The sequence below is a fragment of the Protopterus annectens genome, chromosome 12.part0 (genome assembly GCF_019279795.1).
Source record: "Protopterus annectens isolate FY-2018-M chromosome 12.part0, PAN1.0, whole genome shotgun sequence".
In the NCBI taxonomy this organism is placed as follows: Eukaryota; Metazoa; Chordata; order Ceratodontiformes; family Protopteridae; genus Protopterus; species Protopterus annectens.
The window spans coordinates 1,098,963,745-1,098,985,964 of NC_056746.1; the positions used below are offsets into that span (position 1 = coordinate 1,098,963,745).

General features: G+C 38.7%; 1 protein-coding gene across 2 annotated transcripts in view; it reads left to right on the forward strand.

The window, feature by feature from the left end:
- The first annotated feature begins 18,450 nt into the window (after positions 1-18,450).
- The window catches only part of AAR2 (AAR2 splicing factor), a 278,259-nt gene continuing 274,489 nt past the window's right edge, over positions 18,451-22,220 (forward strand). Inside the window, exon 1 of one of the 2 annotated variants that reach the window (XM_044090113.1) lies at positions 18,451-18,573. The gene's annotated coding sequence lies outside the window, so the exon portion shown is untranslated. Of the gene's footprint in view, positions 18,583-22,220 lie in introns of both variants that reach the window. The other variant, XM_044090112.1, reaches the window with a different exon arrangement.

Below are 22,220 nucleotides of genomic sequence, written 5' to 3' on the forward strand. Positions count from 1 at the left end.
AGAGGGGCATTATGGGTAGAGTCTTAGCTCGAGAGTTTTTTACCTGGCTCGAGCCGGTTCTGAGGATTTGGAACTGAGCCCCATTTGTCAAGAAGGAATGAAGATTGACAACATCAGATTAGATTTTAGTTTTACTATAGTGATAAGACACCATAGTGTATGTTTTCTCCTTTACCTCAGTTTACTCAGCCTGTTCTCTCTTCTTTGAATTACAGCAAATCCTGGAAAAAATTGTTTTCTGTTTGCATTCCTTCTGCATTTAACACCTACTGTATAAGGTTGCCCTGATTCCAAAACACTTGCTGTCAGTGTAAGTGACGTACTCTGGTGTAAACATGTTTTATAGATAGGCCTTACACTGGAGTAAGTCAGTTATACCAAAAACAAATCTTTTGGAATCACACCGCTTGTGGTGGAACACAATAATCTTACAAATAGAGCTTTCTCATAATTTGGATTATCTGTTAACAATATACTTTACTTAGTCATTGCTAAGAAGGGTCCATTTACCAGCCCATCTACCCAGTTAACACATAAAAAATGAATACACTTTTAAAGGTAGAAGTTCTGATTTCTGGCTATTTTAGGGAATATTGGTTAATTTTAAATACCCCTGCCTTTTAGTGACACCTATAACAGCTTCCAAGTAAAATAGTGCTTCATAACTGTGTTTTTTTTTTCTTGGTTGAAATGTCCAACCTTAAGGTTTTTCCTTGGTCACACATGTAGTCTCGTGAGACTGCTGGTTTGGCCTGTATATCAACAGTAGTCCAGATGAGTAGTCTCATTTCATTATGAAAAAAAAAATCTGATTTTTTTTTTCTTTTTTTACTTCTGATTGTGATAGTGTGCTTTCTTGAAACCTGTTACAGCCCAGAGTATTTGATTCTGGATGAAAACTGCTTTCAACTTGTATTGGTTTTATTTTCAATTTATTTTTTAATGTTTTGGTTGCTGGCTTGCACCTTTGGGTCACCCCCCCATCTCTCCTGTTGTCTTGAAAGACCACTGGCTTTGCTTGGATATGAACAGTAGTCCAGGCAGTTTATTCATTTAGCTATAAAATTCTTGTGGGTGTAATAGTCTTCTTGAAAGCAGCTATAGCCCAGAATGTAACTGTTTGACTCCAGGGGTGGATACAAACTGCTTTCAACTTCTGTTAATTTTTTCCTAGATTCACTCTGGACACTTTCATATCCATCCTAAAACTGTGTAACTGGAATATGCTAAACTCCTCCCCTTGGAAGATGCCATTACAAAGTTCAGTGGCATACACTTTAAACCAGCTAGTATCACAAAGGAGAGAGTTAAAGTAAATCCTGCTACAGTGCTGACACTAGAAAATAAGTAATGAAGAACAAAGATAACACTTGGAAACCTAGGTAGCCCCATGGCAAAGAGGAATAAAGACCTTATAGCACCCCTAATGACCTTTGCTCAATTAGTGGCATGGACATTGGATGGGCCATAGGTGGAAGATGGGAATGAGTGGGTGATGTTGGCTAGCCCATCCTGAGAGAAAGCAGGCAGCTTAGGCTCACTGCAGTAAGCAGTGCATGAGTCTGGTGATCTCTGCACCACATTTGTGGTGAGCTGTAGTTTCTTATGTTTGCAACGAAGTGTGCATGAACTTCTAGATGGCAGTGACTGTGGAGCTGGCAAGAGTGATGTGAAGGGCAGGAACTGGGGCACTCTCATTAGCAGCAGTATAATGCTGCACCAGCTTCCTATGTCTCCTCAGCAGCTCCTGGTGTGGGTTTGAATGAGCCAGGGAAAGCTAAGTGGGTCCTGAAGACCTGGTGAATGAGGACAGGTGCTGCTGGCAACTGATGGTCAGCTACAGACAGAGAAAAATAAAATCAGAAAATCTGAAGAGCCAATGAAACATAAAACAGCTATCGACCTAAGCCATACCACAACATATCACATTAATTCTGTTGAGGAAAAGGTATAGCCTACACCTACAACACACTCAAGCCAAACAGACAAAGCTTCTGGACATCCATGAATAACCTCTTCTTACCTGGAAAGACAATGCAATGCAACCCACTCCCATCTAAAATAAGCCTGTGGCCACTTCAGACAACTACCTTTGCATCTGATTATCTGCCACCTGAGTACCTGAAACCATCACTTGCATATTCATTCTCCATTTTAATACACAGATCTGCATATGGAAACAATGTATAATTCTCCCATTACATAAAGGTGGTAACGCTATTGAAGTATTGTACTACAGACCTATCTTCACCTCATCTCCCCATCAATTTTTTTTTGGAAAACTGTGTATATAAGCAATTAATCCAGCATCTACACAATAATAATTTATTCTCCACAGCCCAGCATGGATTCCAGCCCCACTCAGTACAGACACAACCCTACTAAAATTTCTTAATACAAAAATTGAAATGATGGTATCTTGTTGCATTAGCCTTCCTTGATCTCTTTAAAGTTTCTGACAGTTTCACATAAAAACACAAATATAAACTCTCCCTTCCTGGTCTTTCCGATAAAAATGCAATGTATATTAATAGTTACAGTGGATATAAAAAGTGTACACACCCCTGTTAAAATGCCAGGATTTTGTGATATAAAAAAATGAGACTACAATAAATCATTTCAAAACTTTTCCCACCTTTAATGTGACCTATAACTTGTACAATTTAATTGAAAAACAAATCTGTTAGGGGAAAATATATAAAAAATAAAGAACATACAATAAGTTGGTTGCATAAGTGTGCACACCCTTAAACCAATACTTTGTTAAATCACCTTTTGATTTAATTACAGCATTCAGTCTTCTTGGGTAGGAGTCTATCAGCATGGCACACCTTGACTTGGCAATCTTTGCCCACTCCTCCTTGCAAAAGTGCTCCAAATCTGTCAGATTGCAATGGCATCTCTTGTGCACAGCCTCTTCAGGTCACCCTACAGATTTTCTATTGGATTTAGGTCTGGGCTCTGGCTGGGCCATTCCAAAACTTAATCTAGTGAAGCCATTCTTTTGTTGATTTGGATGTATGCTTGGGGGTCATTGTCATGTTGAAAGGTGAAATTCCTCTTCATATTCAGCTTTCTAGCAGATGCCTGAAGGTTTTGGGCCAAAAGTGACTGGTATTTGGAACTGTTCATAATTCCCTCCACCGTGACTAAAGCCCCAGTTCCAACTGAAGAAAAGCAACCCCAAAGCATGATACTGCCACCACCATGCTTCACCGTGGGGATGGTGTTCTTCTGGTGATGTGAAATGTTGTTTTTGCGCCAAATGTACCTTTTGGAATTGTGGCCAAAAAGTTCAGCCTTGGTCTCATCAGACCATAACACATTTTCCCACATGTTTTTGGGGGACTTGATGTATTGTTTTTCAAATTTTAGCCAGGCCTGGATGTTTTTCTGTGTAAGAAAAGGCTTCCGTCTTGCAACCCTACCCCATAGTCCACACATATGGAGAATACAGGAGATTGTTGTCACATGTAGTACACAACCAGTACTTGCCAGAGATTCCTGCAGCTCCTTCAGTGTTGCTGTAGGTCTCTTGGCAGCCTCCCTGACCAGTTTTTGTCTTGTCTTTTCATCAATTTTGTAAAGATGCCCCATTCTTTTCAACGTCACTGTTGTCCCATATTTTCTCCACTTTTTGATGACTGTCTTCACTGTGTCCCATGGTATATCCAATGCTCTGGAAATTTGTTTGCACCCTTCTTCTGACTGATACCTTTCAACAATGAGATCACTTTGATGCTTTGTAAGCTCTTTGCAAACCATGGCTTTTGCTGTAGCAGCCAACTGAGTAAATGTCAGGAAACCCCTTCTAGGACAGCTGAACTTTATTTGGGGATAATGAGTCTCTTTAATTGATGGCAGGTGTGTACCCAAGAAGACTGAATGCTGCAATTAAATCAAAAGGTGCTTCAACAAAGTATCAGTTTAAGAGTATGCACCCTTATGCATCCAGCTTATAGTACATTTTTTATTTTTTATGTTTTCCCTAACAGATTTGTTTGTTTTTCAATTGAATTGTACAGGTTATATATCACATTAAAGGTGGGAAAAGTTTTGAAATGATTTATTGCAGTCTCATTTTTTATATCACAAAAACCTGGCATTTTAACAGAGGTGTGTACACTTTTTATATCCACTGTACCTATACAATTACAATGTGTCAAATGGCAAAATGCCACTTCTGACATCAAACAACAGCAAAATCGCTCAGTATCTTACTGTGTTACACTTTCTGTTACTATTGGAGAGTTCCAAGGATCTCGTCTAGGTCCCCTTCTATTTAATATTTTCACAAAGGATCTAGTGACTGTCTCTCAACACACACCACTAACACAATATGCAGGTGACTTTACACATCTTCTTAACCACTACCATGCCTAAACTGCAGGTTAACATTCAAGAATCCTTCTTCTCCACTAAACATTGGCTTCAGCAATCAAACCTGATAATGAATTCCCTGGCAAAAAAACAAAAACTTATTTTATTTTCTCTTTAATGAAATACAGACAACAAACCTGCCTTAATGGTCTCATCCGCAGATAACTCCAAAACAGAATTGCCCCCCCCCCCAACCCACAAAAGTACCAGAAATAATCATAGATTAAAACATGACCTTTAATATGCACATTCAACAAGCAATAAAGAAATCTCACCTGAGACAAGTCTTTCATATACAGAAAAAACATTCTTCAGATTTAGGATGCAGAACAACATAGGTTCATAGGTAGATACTAGGCTATCTGCCTTAGGTCATTTATAAGCCTAGCCAGAGTGTATTTGGCTTCCGCCTCCCTATTAGATTAGCCTACTGTGCCTCTGTAAAGTAGGTCACAGAAGGTACCCTTTTAAGAATAGTTTATTGTGCCTCTGTCTAGCAGGGACACAGAGGAGATCCCAGGGGTGAATTTGAGATTTCCCATCCACGTGTCCAAATTTCACTTGAAGGGGGTCAGCGAGGGGCTATGTCTAACATGAATTGGGATTCTATTCCAGAGTGAGGGGAGCCTCTGGGAAATGAATCTGTCCCTCCAGCATGACCTATTTATTTTTGTGCTGAGGTTTAGGTCCCTGCAGCGTGTAGCTCTAAGGGACTTGGATTTTTTGAGGTGGAGCATGTCCATTAATTCTAGGTTTGACATGGCTTTGTACGTCAGGCATAGATCGCCTCTGAGTAAGCGGTAAGCAACTGAGTAGAGTTGGAGTTTCTTTAGTCGAGCTGCATAGAACATCTGTTTGTAGCCCATGATCCACTTGGTGAGGTACTTCTGGGGTCTCTCCAGTTGCTGCAGGTGTCGGGTAAGGTACATCCCAAAAGGGGCATTGTATTCAATTATGGGCCTGATGAGTGACGAGTAGAGGGGCACAATGACCTCTCTTGATCTAGATGCGAACCCTTTCATGATAAGGTGGGCTATATAGAAGGTCTTTCTAACCACTTTGGCAACGTGATTATCAAAGGAGAGATTACTATCTACGTTGGTCCCCAAATCTCTAATTACTTCTTCCGTATATATATATATATATATATATATATATATATATATATATATATATATATACACATGATCTATCTAGCTTTGCTGCTACTAAAGCAACTCTATGCAGACATAAATATGACAATAAAATTACTCCGTTTGCAACTAACCTCCATAGTATAACACACCACTGTATAGCCCTCTCTCAGCTAAAGTGAACATCCAACTCAGTCCAGCAGTTCCAGCCACAACAGCTCACAATATAGTTTATTAAACTGATAAATGCCCAGCCATAAACTCCCTATTACTATGGTACTCTTCCATCAGATGGCTCTGATCCAGTAACAAAATATACACCTCGACACACATACCTTACTGTATGACTCTCTAACAGTATTTCTGCTTCTCTCAGACAGAAACCCTGTTCCAACAACTTCGAATATTCCCTAAAAACTTTCCTCCTAGATTCTAAACTTTTTTTGATTGGCAATCAAATGTCATTACTTTCATACCTCTCAACTTCTCAGAGCAAGAAATCTGGACAAAACCAGAAATAATGGAGGGGACAAAAGCTCAAAAAATTGGGATAGATTTTAAATATCGCTCATATAAACTTGGAAAGTTGCTAGAATACCAGGTTTCTCATTACTGTGTATTTTCTGAAGGATATGAAGTTTGAAATGTCTGTGACATGATTTAGTATTATTTACTGACTTCATCATCTTCTTTTGGCTGTTCCCATTAGGGGCCGCCAAAGCGGATCATCTGTTTCCATTTCTTTCTGTCCTCTGCATCTTGCTTTGTCACACCAACCACCTGCATGTCCTCTCTCACCACATCCATAAACCTTATATTAGGCCTTCCTCTTTTCCTGTTACCTGATAGCTTCATCCTTAGCATCTTTTTCCAAATATACTCATCCTTAGCATCTTTTTCCAAATATACTCAGCATCCCTCCTCAGCACATGTCCAAACCAACGTAATCTTGCCTCTCTGGCTTTGTCTCCAAACCCTCCAACCTGGGCTGACCCTCTAATATACTTATTCCTGATCCTGTCCACCCTCGTCACACCCAGTGCAAATCTTAACATCTTTAACTCTGCCACATCCAACTCTAACTCCTGCCTTTTTGTCAGTGCCACTGTCTCCAACCCATATAACATAGCTGGTGTCATTACCCTCTTGTAGACCTTCCCTTTCACTCCTACTGGTACTCGTCTGTCACAAATCACTCCTGACACTCTTCTCCACCCACTCCATCCTGCCTGTACTCTCTTCTTCACCTCTCTTCCACACTCACCATTACTCTGAACTATTAATCCCAAGTATTTAAACTCATCCACCTTCACCACCTCTACTCCTTGCATCCTTACCATTCCTCTATCCTCCCTCTCATTCACACATATATTCTTAGTCCTGCTGACCTTCATTCCTCTTCTCTCTACAGCATATCTCCATCTCTCCAGGGTCTCCTCCACCTGTTCCCTACTCTCACTTCAGCACACAATGTCATCTGCAAACATCATATTTACTGACTTCAGTCCTCAATAATTTGTCACCAAACCACAAATTTTATGAAGAACATATCAAAAAGATAAGTCAAAAATCTGGACATTTTGCGAAAATCTGGACAGTTGAGAGGTATGAAGTCTGTCCCTTACAAAGCTGTATTTATTTTACCAGGCCTAGCTACACAGAAAAATTATTTCAGCACAGAATGGAAGAGTATAACGGCACATACGCGTGTGCACACACACACACCGTCTTGTCTGTAAAACTATTTCATTGCTTGCTCAAGTAATCCTTTTATCTCTATATAAGGCTATAAAATGTATTTTCATAATACGTTTATCTTTTCCTTTCTTCTTTCACATACCTAGGCAGTTTCTTCATACTTAACGTCAAGTACTAGTACAGATTATGAACTTGCCATAGACCTTGGCTATTTCATATATCATAAGTTCGTTTGGAACAACAAGAGAACACTCAACACAGAATTCCAAACGGAAAAGCCACTCACAGTAGAAAACAGCAAAATAAATCCTCCGGTTAAAAATAAAAACAAGTTGTATTTATTGTATTCAAAGGTTTAGCGCTTTCACTCTTGTAAGTTTCTGTGAGGCCGTTTTTGCTTGGGCTAAAGGAAAGTCTCTCTGTTGATCAGTGGCAGTGATAAACATTGAGCTGCTTCCCTGCCCCCCGTGGGAGTGGTTACTGACTTGAAACTGTAGTTTTATTGGCTGTTTTGGGTCAATTCCTGGCTCTTTCCAGCCCCTACTATCAAGCACGCTTTAGAGTGCTTTAGCGAGATTTAGTGCGGAGTTGCCACTACAGCAGCATCGGGCAGCGCCGGTTTAACAAGGTTAAACTTTTTCTGGCTCCATAAAGTCTGTTCTTCATTTTTTCCCTTAGAACTGCTCTACTAGTAATCTAAACAGTATATCCCTTAACTAAAAAGTGCAGCACTTGTTCCTAAAAGCTTTTACTTGTCTTAAAAGCATCTTCTTTTCAGGTTTAGCACTTCTGTATTATACAAAGTCCCTCACTAGCAACCCCCCCCCCCCAGGAGTACCCACTTTCTTACTAAGTCTTCTCTTATTCAGTTACACCCCTAACTTCTAAATTTCTCTAGCATGTCGAAGGGCCAGATGCTGGCGTCCTCTCCTGTCCAGTTGGTGAATTTGGGAATATTGAGGCAATGTTACAATTGCCTCATGTACACTGACAACCCCCTCCTCCTCCCACATAACACAAATACTTGCGAGAGATGCAGCTATTTAGCCAAACTGGAGGCTGAGCTCTCTCAACTCAGGACTGGCAAGACCAGACAGGAGGAGAAGGCAACTACACACACCACAAAACCAGTCTCACATAAAGCTATCACAACAATGAATCAAACACATAAACACACAAAGCCATACTCGGAGGCTCTGAGCAAAAATTTACCTAAACAGCAGAGGCCTCCAAAGCAGACATCCAAGCAACTGCCACCTCATGACACACCACAGGCAACACATAAACCACAAAATCAGTGTGCAAAGCAGTCACAGCCCTTAAGGGCAAATACAACACCAAACATACTTGTCATAGGTGACTCCATAGTCAGACACATTGACGTCCCACTCACCAGGCTGAACAAGGAGAGGGTCACAGTAAGCTGCCTATCGGGCGCTAGAATCCGCCACATAACACAAGCACTCGGGTCACTCCACAGCAAGTACAAATATGACACAGTCATTGTCCATGCTGGTGTGAACGACCTGAGACGTACCTCCCTGGACTACATGAAAAGAGACATAGAGGAGCTCTCTGATTACGTAGCCCAGGCAGGTATGACCCTGAGCAGTATCCTTCCTTCACCAAGAATGATGCCACAACATAGAGACAAGATGATCAGCTTTAACAATTGGCTTAATTTCTGGTGTCATTCAAAGGGGATCCAGTGTCTGTCTGCCTGGGATGACATGCTTGACAAGCCACGCTGCTTCGCAAGGGACGGCTTGCACCTATCACCCCTGGGATTCCGGATATTGGCTAAGGCTCTTGCCACCTCCATAGTGCCTTTTTTAGGCAAGGCTCAAATTCTAAACCTACCACCCTAGAAAACAAAAATGGGAAGAAACTAAGGGTAATGCTGCTCAATGCCAGAAGTCTAAATCTCAAAATGCACGCCTCGAGGCCCTTCTCAGTATGGAGAACATCGATGTCTGTGCTGTGACTGAAACCTGGTTCAAGGCTCCTGAGAGCACCCGGCACTATCAGGTTTTACCTCATATCATGCGTTCCGGCCCCAAAACCCGGACCACACCACAAAAGGAGGGTGTATCCATATTCATCAAGGATACCCACACCTCCAGGTTGGTGGCAATGCACGAAGCATCGGAAACCATCCAGGTGCAATTAACCATAGGCAAAACTGCTCTACAATTTGTAGCATGCTACAGGCCACCCTCTCAAACTCAGGAACCCCACACAGCCTTCTTGAAGACACTGGAGGGTATAAATGTATCTCCAAACACAATTATATTGGGTGACTTCAACTACCCGAATATAGACTGGGAACATTACTCAAGCCCCAACTTTCTAGCCCAAAGGTTCCTGGAGTTCATAAATTCAAATGCCATGGAACAACTAGTCACCGTTCCCACAAGAGGGGAAAATATACTAGATCTCATCATCACAAACATAGGGACAAAATGCTCCACACCGGAAGTATATCCCTCATTGGTGAGATCAGATCACAAACTTATCTCACTGGAAATCCACATCCCGCCCCCACCCCAAACAAAAAAGACCACAGTGAAAAACTTCTTTAAAGCAAACTTCACACTACTCAAGACTGGTGTGGTATCCTTCAAGGCCCCCGAGCCAGTGGAAACCACAACCCAAGCTGCGGAAGCCCTTACAAATACCTTCTATGAACACCTCCAGGACTGCATGGATCAGGCAATCCCTAATAAAACCAAGACTCTTTCCACCAAGGGCAAACGTCCAGTCTGGTGGACCCCAGCCATAAACAAACTTTACAATAAGAGGAGAAAGCTGTTACATGATAGAGCAAAATCCATAAAAGAGAAGACACCCTTGATCATTATTAGTAAAAAATATGAGCACTCATAAAATCATCCAAGGCCAAATTTGAGAGAAAAATTGCAATAGATTCAAAAGACAATCATAAGGCCTTCTTCAGCTATGTTAGAAACCTGGGTGGAAACTCCCAGATATGCGCAGAATTAGTCCAAAATGATACAAAAATCACTGAACCCACAGACATTGCCAACATACTGGCAGACAGGTTCAGTGCAAACTTCACCCCCCTCTCCCCCCCAAAAGGAGAGATAACTATCCCAGCGGAGTGTAGCCTCCCAAACATTTCTAATGCGCAGGTGAAAGCTGCTCTCTCTAAAGCTAAAAACACAGCATCAATGGGACCGGATGGTGTCCCCAGCTGTGTGCTACACGAACTCAACGAGGAACTAAACCCGCATATAAGGCAGCTGTTTAATCTTAGCCTTTCCACAGGATACGTGCCCAAGGAGTGGCGTACGGCAACTGTGGTCCCACTCCACAAAGGCGGTACCTCTACGGACCCTGGAAATTACCGCCTCATAAGCTTAACAAGCCTGGTCTGCAAAGCTATGGAGAGGATCATAATGGAACTCATAAACAAAGACATAGGGGACTTAAAGACACTGGACCCGACCAAGTTTAGCTTTGTCAAGGGCAGATCATGCCTTTTGAACTTGGTCGACTTCTTCGAAACAGTCACCAAGGCCATTGATGCGGGAAAGGCAGTCCATACAGCCTACCTTGACCTTGCAAAAGCTTTCGACACAATACCCCACTCGGGTATTATAGAGAAACTTACCAGCTTAAATGTAAACCCATATGTCACAAGATGGGTTGCAAACTGGCTAAAGGACAGAACCCACAGGGTTAGAGTTGCTGGCGCCATGTCAGACTCCAAGCCTGTCACAAGTGGTGTCCCACAGTGCACAGTCCTTGGCCCCCTGTTGTTCAGCATCTACTTCTCAGAAGTACAGGCAAACATAGGAGGATTATGGCTGACAAAGTTTGCAGATGACTGCAAACTGGGCACCATAGTGGAAAGTACATCGGACACAGATATCCTTCAGAGGGGTCTCACGGAAACTGATAACTGGTGCCAGAGCCATGGCCTGAAGTTAAATGCCAAAAAATGTATAGTCATACCCTTTGGGAAAAACAAGGTAACCCCAAGCTACCATATAGGTGGCAATCCATTAAGCACAGAAGAGGTTATCAGGGACCTGGGGACCCAGGTTGACAGTGGCCTTTCTTTTGACACTCACATTGCTAAAGTGGTTAGAAAGACCTTCTACATTGCCCACCTGATCATGAAGGGATTCACATCCAGATCAAGTGAGGTCATTGTTCCCTGTACTCTTCACTTATCAGACCAATGATCGAGTACAATGCCCCATTCGGGATGTATCTCACCTGACACCTGCAGCAATTGGAGAGACCCCAAAAGTTCCTCACCAAAAGGATAAAGGGACTCCAAAATCTGTCATATGCTGCCAGACTGAAGAAACTCCAGCTCTATTCAGTCGCATACCGCCTGCTCAGAGGTGACCTGTGCCTGACATACAAGGCCATGTCCAACCCGGAATTAATGGACATGCTCCACCTCAAAAAATCCAAATCTACCAGATCCACTAGATCAAGCGACTTAAACCTTAGCACGGATATAAACAGGACATGCTGGAGGGATAGATTTGTCACCCAGAGACTCCCTATGCTGTGGAATAAAATCCCGGTCCATGTGAGGCAGAGCACCTCGCTGGCTCTGTTCAAGAGAAATCTTGACCGGTGGATGGGAGATCGTAGGTTTACCCCGAGAATCATCTCTGTGTCACTGCTGGACAGAGGCACAACAAACTAATGGGCACAGTATTTTTTAACATAAGGGGTGGCATAAGCCACAAAACTTTGGGCTAGGCTTATAAATGCCTTAGGGCAGATAGCCTAGTATAAACCTATGAACCTATGAACTCGCAAACAGCGAGCTTCATCAGAACAATTGAAAAGTGAATATACACTCCATTTATATTTAAAATTGGCGCCAAAAAGAGCGCTAGCTTAAAGTGAAATAGTGCTTTAAAATAATACATGTAAAAACTGTGCAAATTCATTACATAGCATTACTTTGTAAATATTGAAAGTACTAAAACATATAATAAACATCACTTAATAAAAAACCCTACTAAGATATTAATTATTTAACATTAATAAAGGTTTAATAGAAAAATAATCATTGATGCCCGGTGTAGTAGTGGCATCTGTTAAAACTTGCCAATATAATTCCCTATAGGCTAAGTAATTTTTTAAATTTCCTCCTCTAGGATTGTTTTTTACAACCTCTAAGATAGCGAACTTGAATTTATGCTCATTTCCATTCTCTATAATGTGCCTAGCCAAGGCATTCTTTGTATCATTACATTTGATGCAGTACAAATGGGAATAAATTCTTTGTCTTAATAATCTCTCGGTCTTCCCTATGTAAAATGAGAGACAGACCGTGCATAACGCTATATACACCAACATGTTGGATTTACAGTTACCTTTTGACAAATAGATTTTAGTCTTGTTTAGATTCCTTAGAATAACAGGACTAGTTTCATATATACTAAAACATTGGTTGCAAGCCCCACATTTAACCGTATGTGTATTAATTCCATTCCTAACACCTTTGTCCTGTTCTAACATATTTTTTATGTTCCTGCCCATTTTATTCACAAATATTGGCCCTGTTCCTACAATATCAGATATTTTCTGTTCACTTGTCAATATCTTAGAGGTTGTAAAAAACAATCCTAGAGGAGGAAATTTAAAAAATTACTTAGTCTATAGGGAATTATATTGGCAAGTTTTAACAGATGCCACTACTACACCGGGCATCAATGATTATTTTTCTATTAAACCTTTATTAATGTTAAATAATTAATATCTTAGTAGGGTTTTTTATTAAGTGATGTTTATTATATGTTTTAGTACTTTCAATATTTACAAAGTAATGCTATGTAATGAATTTGCACAGTTTTTACAAGTATTATTTTAAAGCACTATTTCACTTTAAGCTAGCGCTCTTTTTGGCGCCAATTTTAAATATAAAATGGAGTGTATATTCACTTTTCAATTGTTCTGATGAAGCTCGCTGTTTGCGAGTGAAAGCGCTAAACCTTTGAATACAATAAATACAACTTGTTTTTATTTTTAACCGGAGGATTTATTTTGCTGTTTTCTACTGTGAGTGGCTTTTCCATTTGGAATTCTGTGTTGAGTGTTCTCTTGTTGTTCCAAACGGTCTTTTTGATTTTGATTCTGGTGTTGTTTCATGGATTCCTCTCACAGTTCGATCGCAGGCGCCTCACCAGGTCATGGTACTGAATTAGAAAACCTTAGGGTGGAAGTAACATCCCTGCGTAGTGAGGTAGCAAAAATTGCCGATCTTTTCAGCAAGATCCCCGGATTAATAGATTCACGTTTAAATTCTCGTTACCGATAATGAAGGGAATGAACTGAGAACTGTTCCCCCTAGAAGGGGAACACCATTTAAATGTGTTACTAACATTTCGGGTGATGAGTTACCCAACACTTCATCTCCAGGAATACCAAATGGGCAGGAACAAGAGCGAGCACACGGATGTGCTATTGATCTACCTTGCGCTGCCGTCACTAATGAAAACAATAAGACGGCAGTGACTGACTTTACATTTGAGTTTTCCTTCGGTAATATCTCTGAGGAAATGAGGCGAGTTGGTACATGACCTAAACACACGCAACCAGCTCGGACTTATGCTCACGTTTCTAGTGAGAATAACCACCAACAAGGTACTGTTAGCAATTCTAAAAATAACCACAAACGCAATGCGTTACAGGAATTTCTTGGTCAAGATTGCAAATTTGATAGCAGTAACAATGTTAATAATTTAGATTATCATTTGAAATGTAAGGGCACTATTAAGGACATGATTTATTTATTTGGCAAGAAATTAAATATTATTAACGCTTTGAAATTAGACAATGCTTATTTGAACTATTGTTTATCTATTAACATAGTACCTATGGGCTTAAGGTTTTATAAGCTATCTTTGGGTATAGACATTAACACTGAAGTTCAAATTGAATTTAATTCTTTATTTGACAAGTTTGGGTTTGAATTTATGAAAATGCTCATCAAACATAATGATGTTAAGTTATGCAAACTGTTGATAGAAGTTGAGAAACTTAACAATTTAATTATGCAGGATTTGGCCTTCTCACAATGGGAGACATTATTTTACAAGCAATTTACTACAGCAGATTTTAGAGCTAAGAAAGCTTTTGAGCGTAAACAAAGGAAATTGAATAGGGATAGAGACCAATACAGAAGACACATTAGTTACAAATGGAGCAGTACTAAATACAGCACAGAGGTACACTCACAGAGAAATGACCAGTCTAACTTTGAAAAAGGTAATTACAATGAGGAGTTTTTTCACACACCCAGGGAAATGAATTACAGGAAGTGGAAGAAGGGAGAAAAATGGAAAACGAAGTATTAGTAACTTTAGGCTCGAATACTTCTAGGGATGAATTTATTAATGTTGACAAGGACATCATCACCACTAACCAAGTAGTTAGTGTATATAATGATTTCAAAATTTACAACTATAGTAATATCAAGTTAGAAAAGGCTCATTTCAGTTTGCTATCCAAAGGGCTGAAATTTATTCTGACTCCAAATTTTCACCTAGTGGACAACATATTTGAGTTTAAGAAATTCACTAGGAAGCTAAATTTAGCTGTGATGTTTGGAAATAAGGAAAATAACACTAAGGAGAAACCAGATATTTTAAAAAAGAAAAGTTGTTTTATCCCATTAAGCAATCCCAGTGTTCAGATGTATGACAATAGGGTTACTAGAGAAATTTATCAAGTTAACAAAGACATCAAAAAATATAAGACCAAACTTAATCTTTCTGCAGAGGAATACAGGACTTTACATGAGTTACAGAATAATCATAACATTAGGGTTATGAAACCCGACAAGGGTGGTGGCATCGTCATATAGTGCTGTAATACATGACATCTTACACAACTCGGGTAATTATTCACCTATTTCTTTAAATGAGGTAAACATAGCTTACAGAAGAATAGATATGTATCTTGAAGAATATTTTTTGGAACAAAGAATTTCAGAGGACCTATACAAACATATGACTGTAGAATTCCCTACATTGGCCACCATAGTAGGGATTCCTAAAGTACATAAGGATTACAAAAACCCCCCTTTTCGCCCGATCATATCTGGGAGTAAATCTAAGACCTTTCCAATTGGTGTAGTCATTGATACTTTGTTAAAACCTATATATGACGATGTCCAACATTTAGTAAAGGACTCGTGGGAATTTCTAAAAAATTATCCTATCAATACGTACAACAAAGACACACTTTTTAGTACTATAGATGTAATTGATCTATTTAGTAGTATTCCCATTGAGGAGGGCTTAGAAGCCTTTACTAGTTGTTTGAGAAAACATACCAAAATGTCATGGGATAGAATCACATTGTTAGCGGAATTAATGAGTATAGTATTGGAAAATAACTTCATATTTTATGAAGGAGAATTATTCAAGCAGACCAGGGGAGTAGCTATGGGGGCGGTTTGCGCCCCCATATTTGCTAACCTGGTTATGCTTGATTGGGAGGAAAACACTATTTTTAACAGCACATTTTCCAAGTCCATTATTTACTATTCTAGGTTTCTTGATGACATTTATATTCTGTGGAATGGAGATAACTTTTCCTACACAGCTTTTATTGCTTACATCAACTCCAGCAGTGTTTTCTTAAAATTTACATCAGTAGTTAACAGCCATGGGGTACCCTATTTGGACACATTAGTATTAGTAGACAATGGCTGTTTGAAATCTACGGTATTTAGAAAAGCCACTTTTACTAATTCCTATTTAGATTTCAATAGTTTTCATCCTAGAAAAGTGAAGAGAAATATATACAAAGGTCTTTTACTAATTCCTATTTAGATTTCAATAGTTTTCATCCTAGAAAAGTGAAGAGAAATATATACAAAGGTCAGTGTATTAGAGCCATCAGAATGACTTCCCAATATTCTGATATGGTTAAAGAAATTGAATATATTACAACACTATTCTCGGACAGGGGATATGATTTAGAATTAATGAATAATATTTCTACTTATGTCATTAGTCTAAGAGAAAGCAGATACACACCTTTGTTTGGAACTAATAGTACATCTAACACACAAGATCTTACCACTACTAACGCATTATCATCTACAGTTTCTCATAATTTTAACAGAGCTTGTATTATTGAATTTGGTCCATTCAGTAACATCATTAAGGACATTATGATTAAAAATTGGCACCTATTGACAAGTGAACAGGAAATATCTGATATTGTAGGAACAGGGCCAATATTTGTGAATAAAATGGGCAGGAACATAAAAAATATGTTAAAACAGGACAAAGGTGTTAGGAATGGAATTAATACACATACGGTTAAATGTGGGGCTTGCAACCAATGTTTTAGTATATATGAAACTAGTCCTGTTATTCTAAGGAATCTAAACAAGACTAAAATCTATTTGTCAAAAGGTAACTGTAAATCCAACATGTTGGTGTATATAGCGTTATGCACGGTCTGTCTCTCGTTTTACATAGGGAAGACCGAGAGATTATTAAGACAAAGAATTTATTCCCATTTGTACTGCATCAAATGTAATGATACAAAGAATGCCTTGGCTAGTCACATTATAGAGAATGGAAATGAGCATAAATTCAAGTTCGCTATCTTAGAGATTGTAAAAAACAATCCTAGAGGAGGAAATTTAAAAAGTTACTTAGCCTATAGGGAATTATATTGGCAAGTTTTAACAGATGCCACTACTACACCGGGCATCAATGATTATTTTTCTATTAAACCTTTATTAATGTTAAATAATTAATATCTTAGTAGGGTTTTTTATTAAGTGATGTTTATTATATGTTTTAGTATTTTCAATATTTACAAAGTAATGCTATGTAATGAATTTGCACAGTTTTTACATGTATTATTTTAAAGCACTATTTCACTTTAAGCTAGCGCTCTTTTTGGCGCCAATTTTAAATATAAAATGGAGTGTATATTCACTTTTCAATTGTTCTGATGAAGCTCGCTGTTTGCAAGTGAAAGCGCTAAACCTTTGAATACAATAAATACAACTTGTTTTTATTTTTAATCGGCGGATTTATTTTGCTGTTTTCTACCGTGAGTGGCTTTTCGTTTGGAATTCTGTGTTGGATATATCATAAGTTATATTAAAATAGGTTGAAGATCTGATTTTATTTGACTTGCGCAGTGTATTTTTTTCTTATTCGTGCACTTTGCTTATTGCTGTTATAGGGGTTAATAGATCTGAACCAATTAGGGACAAATTTCAACAGAATCAGAGACAAATCCAGAAAAAATCATGGACACTTTTAAAATATTAATACTATTAACTTGAGAAATTGACAGAATCAGAGCATATGAATTAATATACATTTTCTGAAATAAAAGAAGTTTAGAACTCTTAATCATTGCCATTATTCATTAAGTGTAATTCACCACCTTTCCTCCAAAAGTTACTAGTTTAGGAGGGATTACGAAGGACAGAGCTAAAATTTGAGTCAAAATCAGGGACGCTCCTGAAAATCAGTGACAATTGAGAAGTAATAGGGGTCATTATTACTATGGTTACCACATATCATTTGTGCAGCGGTGTCCTCCAAAATTAAAAAAAAAATGAAAAATGTAAATGCCACGAGATTTTAGGACAAACTGTTCCTTAAGTTTCCCTTAATAGTTGCATAAAACAATAATGCTGTATATGAAACACCTTCTTCTTTTCCGTTTTACTGTGTCGAGATGCCAGCCCGGCCCCAACCTTCCACAGAAGGCACACACTCGCACCTAGGGCCAATTTAGGGTATCTAATCCACCTACTGCATATCTTTGGGAGGAAACCCACACGACCACAGGGAAAAGACATACAGGCCCCGCACAGAAGGCACCCCAGCCGAGAATAGAACCTGAGAACCTCTTGCTGTGATGTGGCAACGCTAACCGCTGCACCACCGCGGCATATGAAACACCCAAATACTATAAAAAACAACATAACCAGTTCATATACTATTAAGATAACTTTTATTTTGGCAAAAAATGTAGTCCAGTCAATTGCACTGTCTACGAGTTGGATTTCTCCTTTAAAAATCTCTATTCTTGAGAGCTGCTATGACTCCGAATAAAGCTGCTTGATTCCATGGTTGGAGAAAAACCGTTTTCAACCTACATTAACGTTTAATTTGTTTTTACGTTCCACTACAAGACAGTACATTGCTCGCTACTCCCGAAAAACCTCATTTGCAACCTCGCGAGACCCGTGACTTCTATCCAAGCAAACAACAGCCTAAACACGTGGTTGTTAGCTGGAATGGTCACGTGTATTGTGCGCAATGGAAGACGGAGTTATTTGGTTAAGCCGCTATTGAATGTATGATATTCGTGATCTGAAGTACTGAGGGTAATAGTGTCTTGTTAATCTCTGAAATGTTGCTTATTGGGTACTTAAAGTTGCAGTGTAACTTTTAATACAAGTGTCTCTGTTGTATTTTCATATTTTAATATGTCTTTTGAAAACAGTGTTCTCTGTTGCTGTTGTATTTGATATGATAGTCTAGTCTAGTTGCTTAATTTTGCAGTGTAACTTGCAATTGATACTTAAATTATTTTGCAATGTATGCAGTCAGCCACACCAGGAACAAAGTAGTTCTTTATTATAATTGGTTTTATTGTCGAAGACAGCTATTCGTGTATGTGTATTTATTTCCTTAGTGCCCGAACAGTAAACTTGCCTCCCAACCTCTTCGAGCAAGAAATCTGAGCAAAGCCGTAAATAATTGGGGGACAAAGGCCCCAAAATAGGGACAATTTTCCATACTGCTCTTAAAAACTTAGGAAGTAGATAGAATAACACGTTTTGCATTAGCATGGATATTCTGAATGGTCTGAAGTCTGAAATTCGAACGTCTGTCATTATTTTCTTACTTAAATCTTCAAGGATTTGCTAGAAAACTACAAATTTATGAAACACTGACCAAAAATATGAGGAAAAAATCTGGACTTTCTGCGAAAATCTGTACAGTTTAGAGGTATGGACTGCATCTATACTTGTGGTCCTGGTCATAGCGCTTAATCTTCTATCTCTGAAATGTTGAGTAAATGGTAACATATGCAAAACTTACAGTTTACAAATTTATCTAGGAAGCGTACAAGATGTGACAGTGAAATATGTTACGGTATAGGGTTGCCACCTTTTCAAATGGCCAAAGTGGGACATTTTTGGTACAAACATCAGATTTTACAGGCTGACACATACCCACGGTCAGTACAAAGGTTGGAACTTAACTTTTTTGCCTAAATAAAAGCTTATTCTTGTAGCATTTTAGTTGCTTATTCTGTTTCTTATAACATTTAGGTATTTTAGATACAGAATAACTGTTTTATGCAACTATTACATAAAATATAGGAAATAATTTTGTCCTAAAATCTCAGGACATTTGCCATTTTTACATTTTTTTGTCAGGACACAACTGCCCAAAGAGGGACTGTCCCTCGCAAAGTGGGACAGGTGATAACCCTATTACGGTATGATTTACCAGCAGTGTTTAGAATCATTTGTCCAGAGCTATGATGTCAAAGGTAAATTTGTCTGGAATACTAGGCACAAAAGAAAAAAAAAAGCATTTGGCAATGACTGCAGATATGTTAACTATTGTAAAAGAAATCTTTGAATCTACAAAATGCAAAGGTTTTGGTTTCATACTTACAGTTGATCTCCAATTACCAAGACTGTGTCACATTACCAAAAAAGCGAATAAGTAGGTTCAACAGTGGTACTAGACAAATTGGGTTAGAGTTTGGCTTTTCTTATCCACACTGGTGGAAACAAATGTTTGAAAGAAATAAATGGTTTTCTAGGGAGGTTTTATAGGTGCAACAATAATTGCATTGTCAAGGAACTGCAAGATATCAGCTGGTGTGGTGATAATACTAGTTGTAAGTTGTTACTGAGGGTTGATGTTACCAGATTTAGGTTGTTATGGCCCCTCTTTGCAAGTTAAATTAATTCTTCTATTGACACAATGATATCTGTAGCAAATACCAGAAATTATCCACCCTGGTGAGGAGGAAGATTGCCAGATGTAAGTATCACTGTTGCATAGTCCAAATCAGTAGGGTCTAGCAAAAATGAGTAACCAACTCACTGGGTAGTTTAAAAATGATTTTATTATGTATTACTACAGATGTCCATGAATGCTGTGGTAACACTGACAAAGTTATGGTACACAAACCTCCTGGAATTTGTAGGTATCTTGCCTGTGGCTGAATTTTCTGAGTAGTGTTACTACTCATATTGGGGATGCAGTTTATGCCATAATTTCTGAATCAATTTTAAGGAATGTACCAAAGACAAGCAACACCAACTTGGCTGGTGGACCAGTCTGTGTACTTGAAGTATTTGATACAAGGTTTGAGAACAGTTTTTTTACAAAACTTTAACATCAAATGCTGGAACAAATTAACTGGCTGTATACCTGGGTTGTGGAAAGAGATGGAGGTGGTACTAACATTTAAGGTGATGTTTTGCATCATGCTGATTTATTTATTTATTCCAGTTTGGTGACCGGGGAGGTCCACTGGGCTCGAGAGCCCGTTTTCAGTGGAGGCCTGGGGAAAAAACCTCCACATAGCAAGTTACATAAAGTATTATAATGTTCATTTTGATTAAGTAGTGAAGTTCTGTATCACAACTTACATAACAAAATAGACATGTAGAAGTATCGTATTGCACCTTCACATAAACAAGTTGAAAAATAGCAATAGAAAAAGAGTCGATATAAGTTACATTCAAATATGTAGTTGTATACTTTTTTTTTATTTGAAGGAAGGGTAGTTGCTAAGGGTGAGAGGTAGGGGGGAGATTAGTTGTAGTTTCTAGGCTTGGGTATAAGTGAGGGGTGATTAGGAGGGATGAAGGTTGCGCACATATAAGCCAATGTATATTTTAAGGGAGCTACTTGAGAAAATTCTGTTGAAATGTTTACTCCCAAGTTTAGTAGAACTGACTTTTAACAGACTTGTGACAACATGGACTTATTATGGGTACACTTGTATCTCAAATTTACCACAGTTCTACAGTTCTGTTCTGGCTATCCCTTGATATAAACATTACAGTGGATATAATTTATTCATTTCTAAAAAAGGTCTTTGATAATATATCCCACATTGAAGATGAAGTAATAACATTTTCACAAAAATAACCCATTTCTATCTCAGTGGACTGGCAGCTGACCGAGAAACAGCTGGCTTAAAGTGAAAGTAGGTTATTACCTATCTGCACCAAAGCTACTCTAGTGGGGCATACCACAAGGCTATGTGTTAGGCCTATCTTTGTATAATCTATTTATGACTTTTTTCCAGTAGTTCATCCAGTGTCTCATAGCAAATCTGCTGTTGATTCTAAAACAAGTGTTACAAACATTCAGAGTCACACGGTTTCACTGTATCATGTGGATGAACTGCTGTATTGGGCAAACAAACGTGTAACTTGAGTTCAGCACAGGAAAATTCGCTGTGATGCACTTTCATTAAGATAATGCACTTTCATTAAGATAACCAGGTTTATCTCTATGTGGTTGATAATATTGTTCATGCTAAGTAACCCTAAAGACTTTAAACTCCCATTCTTGGTATTTATGTACAGATGGTCTGCTACAAAAATATGTACAACCAGTTTCATCTTGGATTAATGAGGGCCCTTTCTCATGGGAAATGGCTAAAACCTTGAATATATGTGTGACAATAGGAGGTACTGCCAGACATGCCAGGGCAAAGTAGGGCAGTGGATGTATGAATTGTTGACACTGGTATTGCTGCTCAAAAATGTCCAACAACAACTCTATAACACACCAAACACTTTATTATAAAGCTTTCGGGTCTACACCCTTCATCAGTATAAAATAATCACATTCATCCAACATTTAAAAAGGAGATACAATTAGATCACATGCTTCAGCCAACCTATCACACTAAACAGTAATCACATCTTAAAGAAAACATCAGTTTAAATAAACTTCATAAAATACATTTCATAAATAT